We start from the raw sequence: 7,924 nt of genomic DNA on the forward strand, positions 1-7,924 counted from the left end.
CGAGGGAAGGGAAAAAGGAAGAAGAAGAGGAGAGTGTGTGTGACGCAACGCGAATAAGGCGAATAAAGACGCATTTTGTATTCCGCGATTGCCGGCGCCGGTGGTGTAGTGGTAAGCGTGACTGCTTTCTCACCCCAATGGGTCTGGGTTCAATCCCAGCCGAGGTCGGTGGGATTTTTCTGAGGCATAAAAATCTCTGGTCACGTCTTCCTTCGGAAAGGAAGTATAAAGCCGTTGGTCCCGACCCATGTGTGTTTGAATGGGTGCGATATCCTACGCAGGTGTGGAAGCTGCCTTCCTGCACATTCGATTGCCGTCAATGGATGGCAATCGATGTCCGTCGGTGATTGGCACTAGATTGCGGAACAGAGACCGACGTTAAATAAAGGAAAGGTAGTAAAGTTATTCCGCGATTAAATTCGTAGTATTATTGAGAATATCTCGGACTTAACATTGGCGATCGAGGATCGGGTTTCGAGGACATGTATGTGATACGTTCGGTGATTGAATTCGCGATCGAAAATAAGTGATTCCTCTAAGTGAAAGAGGGCAGCGAGCAAGTTTTGAGGAAGGAGAATTGCGCAGCAAAAAGCAAAACAGCAACGAAACGAGTCGAAGATGAATCCAGTAGGAGTTGGATTGCCACCGTTTGATCCAGACGATACGACTAACGTCAGTTCCCGGAGGAAAAAGTGGAAGCGTTCATTCAAGATATTTTTGGATGTTAATCCAGTATTTTACTCCTTTAAATTTGTCGAACCTCTTAACGGAATCCCTTTATGAAGAGCTTTGAGTGGGTTGGTATATTTCCTTTTAATTCCGTTATAATTGCTTATCTTTTGACAGATACGCGTATTTCGTCTACTACTTGCAGACTTCATCAGTGCCAAGTACTCAACACCACTGAAGAATCCATCTTTAATCTACGAGTTATATACTAATCAATAGGTACTAAAAATCAGCAGGTATCCACTGCCATGTCAAAATTTACCTAAACAGGTACCTAAATTCAGTCTCCAACAGGTAGAGGCATGCTACGATGTGTTGTTTTAGGTAGCATGCTAAAGAGTCTCGAGTATCCGTTTCCTTGATCTCTATTAAGCAATGTTGATGGATTATGTTTAAATATTTCTAGACTTTCGGCTACGTCTAGTTTCCAAGGTGAAGATACAGTCCGCAGGATATTAATGTTTTCCTTAGTCAAATTGTGCCCCTTTTTAACGATATGTTCTGCAACCTTGGATTTAAATTCATAATGAAGCCCTTTATCCATCTCTTTGTTAGCCTTTTTTACCTCTGCGATGTGTTCCTTAAACCTTGTTTCCAAAGTCCTTTTCGTCTGACCAATGTAGATTTTATTGCAATCTGGACAAGAGATTTTGTAGACTCCGGCTTTCCCTAAGACATTTATTGAATCCTTAGTTGATCCTAACAGTGACTTCAGCTGATTTATCCTACTGCTGAATACTAAATCGAGGCCAAAACTTCTAAACTTTGAAATCAATGGTTTGGTAATGTTTTTGTCGAAATTCACCGCTACCCGTTTTAAACCCTCAGTTACTGGAGTAAGAGTTGTCGAAATACGCCTAAAATGATCCCTTGTTCTTTTATCGATTACTGCTTGAATTGTTTTTTCTTGATACCCATTAAGTCTAGCGATTTCAAAAATGTGAGCTATTTCCTTTGATTTGCCTGTATCACTAAGAGGAAGAGTTTGCATCCTGTGAACCATGTGGTGAAAAGCGGCCATTTTGTGTTGATGGGAATGGTTTGAAGTGCTTGGTATTACTCTCTTTGTGTTTGTTGGTTTCCTATAGATTTCGAAATTGAACGAAGACGTTTCCCTGATGATGAGAAGATCTAAGAAGGGGAGTTTACCGTCTCTCTCTTCTTCGTGAGTAAATTTGATGTCCTTGTGAACGTTGCTTATGGCCTCCAAAGTTTTTGATAAATCTTCCCTTTTGACAATGCTAAAGATGTCATCCACGTACCTATACCAACATTTGGGCAACAAATTCCTATCCTCCAGAGTATTTTCTAGGTTAGCCATGAACAATTCACATAAAAATGGAGAAAGCGGATTGCCCATAGGAGCGCCTTTAGTTTGTTTGTAGAAATTTCCTCTGAAAATGAAATAATTTTCCTCCATACGAAGACGAGTAAGCTTGAGATACCTATGACCGAACTTTGTTTTTCCAAGTAGAATCCTCACGTTGCTTCAGAAGCCAGTCCTCTAAAAGTCTGATGGCTTCCTTTACTGGTACACTCGGAAAAAGTGCTGTGACATCAAATGAAACCATGACTTCATCTTCCCGAATCTCTCCTGATGCCTGAAGCTGACTTGCGAATTCCTGTGTGCTGTTAACTGAGCGAGTGGAAAAGGGTTTAGGCATATTTTACGATCGTTTATGGCCGCCACAATCTAGCTGATTTTCTGGTAGGGAACATAAGATTTGAAGTTTGGGTTGTGTCGTTTGACGTTTGAACGATCAAATTTGATCGTTTACACGTCAAACGACCAAGCATGGGAAAATTCATTCACTCGCGCGAGCACCGCAGAATCAAAATAGCCATCCTCGCCTACAAACAGATTGCCGAACGAGTGTAAATTTTTCCTACCAAGTGACTCTGCAGCTCGAATCAGAACTGACAGCAGTAGAAGGAAAGAAGGATAATCTGAAAGGCAGCCGAACAATTTTCTCTAGCGAGGGAGAACCAGATTGAATGCGTTAGATCCGAATGCTAACGATTTAAATAGCCGAGTCAGATAGTTTTTGGCTCACGGATTTAAATCAGTTGAATTGGCCACAGCAGTTTTAAGTTATTTGGGTGACGTTTATGTTTATGTGTTACAGTATAACAGTTTTCTCGAAATTAAAAGCGATTTAAATGTGTTAATGTATGTTTAAAGCTAGAAAATAAAAAGTGATTCTTTCTGCAAAATTTTCATTCAGCTCACTCAGCAGAATGCAATCGTAAAAGGCTCAGCATGGAAAAAATAATAAGAGAGGAATCATCCACACTACTACACTCAGAATCATTCATGTTACGCTCAGCTGTCTGTTTTGCTCAATTCTGCATTCATCGAAGAAAATAGAAGCAGTGCGAATACGAACGAAATCAGTGCGGCTCGCACAAGCTGCTGTTCGTTTCTGATGTTGTATGCGTGTGAGTGAGTTGAGAATGCAAAATGGAACGATTTTTCCCATGCTTGCAAACGACACAACCCAAACGTCAAATCATATGTTCCCTACCAAAAACTCAGCCAGATTGTGGCGGCCATAATTGTTCGTGAAATGCTGGATAATGTGGCACTTCCGTCGAGAAAGAAATCGTACTTGCTACATTATGCCGGCGAAAGTGTGCAGGATATATACGACAGTCTTGTTGGTGATGGAAACCAAGAAGTACCTGCAGGTTCGGATGCCTACAAGGAGGCTATAAAAGTGTTGGATGACCACTTTCTGCCTATGAAGTGCTTGCCGCAGGAGCGCCATATCTTCCGAAATTTGCAACAGGAACCCAATGAAAAAATTTCGAGGTTTGTGCTTTACTTAAGGGAGCAAGGAAACTTGTGTGAGTACGGTGATTGCCTTGAGGAGAACATCAAGGAGCAAATTTTCGAAAAAGGAGCATCAGATGAACTTCGAGCTAAAATACTAACGAAGCCAGGAATGACCTTGGCAGAGATAATAAAGGAAGGACGGTCTCTCGAGACAATCGAAAAAGTTCGTCAGCAGCTGAAGCATTCGGCTGATATCAACAAGGTTTCAATTTCCAAAAACGGGTGTTTTCGTTGTGGCCGCGTAGAACACTATGCCAACGATGAATGCTGTCCTGCTAAAGACAAAAGATGCGAAAAATGCGGACTGATGGGACATTTCAAGCGTTGCTGTAAGATCGTGAGAGTGAAAACCATCGCAGCAAGCAAAGGAATCGGCGAGTCCGTCAGGTTGGTGAGGAAGCATCCGGTGGAACCGAGAGCGTTTATGATTCGGATGACAGTAGCAACGATGCAGTGGAGCCTCAAAATGATGTGAAGTATATTTTTGCAGCGGATACGGATGATAGATGATACCCAAGGAGAAAAAGTAGTTTGCAGCGTAGGCGGAGTGAAGATCAAGTGGATCGTCGATTCAGGGGCTGGAGTAAATGTGATTGACAGCAAAACATGGTCGTATTTGAAGCAACAGAAGGTTGACGTCCTCTTCCAAACCAAAAAAACCAAGCGAACCCTAAAAGCGTACGGAAACAACAATTTGCAAGTAATCGGAGAATTCACGGCTGACATTGCAACCAAACATTGTAGTGTAGTTGCTGAGGTCGTAGTAGTAAACGACTAAGGAGCAAGCCTGCTGATTCGTGATACAGCCACCGAACTAGGGATCCTCAATTAGGTTTTGCACCGTCGGGGTTAACCTCAATCTGATGACAGTTCAGTGGTACTGTTTACGTGGACTTAGTCGTTTTTTTCTTGGGTAGATTTTCTCGATAATTTTTCAGACTGCAGTGAGATGTAAACCACACTTCTGCATTGTCCACGAGCAACATCCTTTCACCGCGCTGTTCCTCGACAATTTTCAAGTTAAAATTCGGAAATTTTAGAATTTGTTTTTTCGAAAAAACGACTAAGTGCTTGTAAACAGTACCACTGAACTGTCAAAAAGGTTCAGCCTATTAACACTGAGTTCATTTGTGACGTCACGCTGCAGAACCTAATATCAACACGGACGTTTAGAAGGTGAATGCCGAAGAAAACAAAATAGGCAAAATAACGGGATTTGAGGTTTCACTCGAGGATTCACTTCAGATCAATGGTGCCGTAAAAGCAGTTCAACATACGAAGTGCCATGTCCCAATTCCGCTTCAAGAAAAGGTGCCAAGGGAAATCGATCATTTACTGGACCAAGATATCATTGAACCAGCTCCCAGAGATTCACCATGGATATCTCGTCGTGTCGTCAGCCCGAAAGCAGGTGATGCTTCTAGTGTCCGGCTGTGTGTGGACATGCGTGCTGCAAATAAAGCTATAGTACCACAACACCACCCTCTGCCAACATTCGACGATATTGTACCTGATTTGAACAATTTATTGCAAATGGTTTTCCAAAATCGATTTGGTCAAAGCGTTTCATCAGGTAGTATTGGCGGAGAAATCAAGATTCATCACCACGTTTGCTACGCACCAGGCATACTATCGCTATAAAAGGTTGACTTTCGGAATGAACTGTGCGTCGGAGGTGCTCCAAAGCATTATCGAGCGTATTCTAAAAGGAATCAGGGGTGTACGAGTATTCATTGATGACATTCTAGTGTCAGGAACAACAAAGCATCAGCATGATATTACACTCCGACAAATCTCGCGTCACTTTTCAAATAGACCAATGTAACAAATGTAAACAAATCGAGTTAAGCGATACAAACTATTGCTCTTCTATCATTGTATGTGATAAAAAAACATCCATCCTAATTTACTTTCATTTATTTAAAATAATCATTGATCAAAAATTGTCCAATGTACAGTTTGAAATGATGGGTACATGATTGTTACTTCGGTCATTCGGACTGCCTAATATGATTGGTGCTCATTTTCCAAAGGCGGGGCCAATCTAAAGTTAGGTACTATACTCTGAAATCTGTGAAAGGGAATCTAGTATCATGTAGACAAAACGTCCAATGTAACACTGATTGATTATGTCAGTGAGAAAAATCGTCCAATGTAACATGTCCGATGTACAACTCGACTTGTCAAAACGTCCTATGTGGTTTTTTCTATGTTGTAGCATGAAATTCAAAGTAAAATTGTGATTTTTAACGTTTCTTCTGAATTTTCAACGTTATTATACACTGACTACATTAAAAATAGTACTGCAAAATGTATTGTTTTTAAACAGTTAAAATAATAATCTGTCGAACTTCAACTTCGATTTTCTCAAAATGGTGGATATGTTACATTGGTCTATTTGAAAAGTGACGCGAGAAATCATGGAACGATTGGAGGAGTACGGAATAACGGTGAATCCTAAAAAGTATCAGCTGGGAAAATCTGAAGCTACCTTTATGGGACATATTCTTTCATCGGAAGGAATCAAGCCAACATTGGACAAAGTGGAAACGATAAGAAAACTCCGAGAACCTGAAACTGTTGAAGAGGTGCGTAGCTTTCTGGGAACAATCACCTATCTTGGTAGATTCATACCGGATCTGTCAACATTAACTACTCCAATTCGTGAGGTTTTGCGGAAGGACTCTAAGTTCTTATGGGGTATGCAGCAAAAGATCGCGTTTCAGAAAATTAAAGACATATTAATGAAACCGAAGTCGCTGGGATACTACCACAGACGAAGTGACAGACGACTAACTGGCGAAGAAATCCATTAAAATAATGTGGTTCACTGTAATAGAATTTTCTTGGAACCTTGTGCCATCCGAGGGGGACGACTCTATCTACGATGCAAAAAAGATTGTGTTTTGCTGTGGCTAGCTGCGCGCACGCTGAGTAGATAGAAAGAAGATTGATGATGATTCTGAAGATTTCCTGCAAAAAATTGATGGGCGATGCAAGTAGATGCGACAAATGAAAGAAGATTGATTCGCTAGTGTGAGATTTGTTGACCATCTAAATTTGAGATTTAGATGTGTCGCCCCCCTCGGTGCCATCATCATCCAGTTGGGTTAGTTTTTTTGTTTTGATTTGAACAAAGTTGATTTTGTGTATAATGTGCAAAGATAGTGTGTTATTTTGTCATCTTTTTATGCATTTCAGTTTTAAGTAGAGTGAAAGAGATAGAAACAAAACATTCTAATACATTTGGTGAAAATGCTAGTACAATCCAGTAGTAGCATAGAGGTAACTCTAAGACCACTGGGTCCCGAAGAAAATCATTAATATTTTTGGCTCACTCAGTACCAGAACAACGGTCCCAAGCAGTCCCAAGCTATTTCACTCACCCCTGCATGTTCTGCATGAATCCACACACCCCTGATGTTATCTGTCAAACTTTCATAGCGAATCAAAACAAACATAGTGTAGTAATAGAATTTCAACTAGAATAGGGTACGTTAATCGTTTGCTTGGGACCAATAGGCTACTAAAGTGGTGAGCCAATTTAAAATCGTTAGTTTCGTATTGATTGTTGACACTACTACCAACAATCAATACGAAACTAACGATTTTAAATTGGCTCACCACTTTAGTAGCCTATTGGTCCCAAGCAAACGATTAACGTACCCTATTCTAGTTGAAATTCTATTACTACACTATGTTTGTTTTGATTCGCTATGAAAGTTTGACAGATAACATCAGGGGTGTGTGGATTCATGCAGAACATGCAGGGGTGAGTGAAATAGCTTGGGACTGCTTGGGACCGTTGTTCTGGTACTGAGTGAGCCAAAAATAATAATGATTTTCTTCGGGACCCAGTGGTCTTAGAGTTACCTCTATGGTAGTGTTGCCATGTGGTACAATCCAGTAGTAGTGGTGTTGCCATGTGGTACACTAAAAATTGAAATAGCAGGTTAGTCACCAAAGTTTTCGAGCCGCTCCGTCTGTCACTTCGTTTGTGATACTACTTTCCACACGACAAGACGGTCTTGATTGCGGACGCCAGTCCAACGGGCCTTGGAGGTGTTCTTTTGCAAGAGAAAGGTGGTGTAAAAAAGGTGATATGTTATATCAGCAAAGGGTTGTCTGATGCTGAAAAATCGTATGCTCTAAACGAGAAGGAGGCCTTGGCGTTGGTCTGGGCAAGTGAACTACTACATATCTACCTCAGAGGAATGGAGTTTTTGCTCTTAACGGACCATGAGCCGCTCAAAGTAATTTTTGTACCGGGGCACATTTCTTGTCCGAGGATCGAAAGATGGGCAATGAGGCTGCAGTCGTTCCGTTTCCAAATTGTCCACATACCTGGAAAAGTTAACA

Source organism: Ochlerotatus camptorhynchus, unplaced genomic scaffold, assembly GCF_037179485.1.
Source record: "Ochlerotatus camptorhynchus isolate MF236.1 unplaced genomic scaffold, CSIRO-AGI_Acam_v1.1 ptg000640l, whole genome shotgun sequence".
In the NCBI taxonomy this organism is placed as follows: Eukaryota; Metazoa; Arthropoda; class Insecta; order Diptera; family Culicidae; genus Ochlerotatus; species Ochlerotatus camptorhynchus.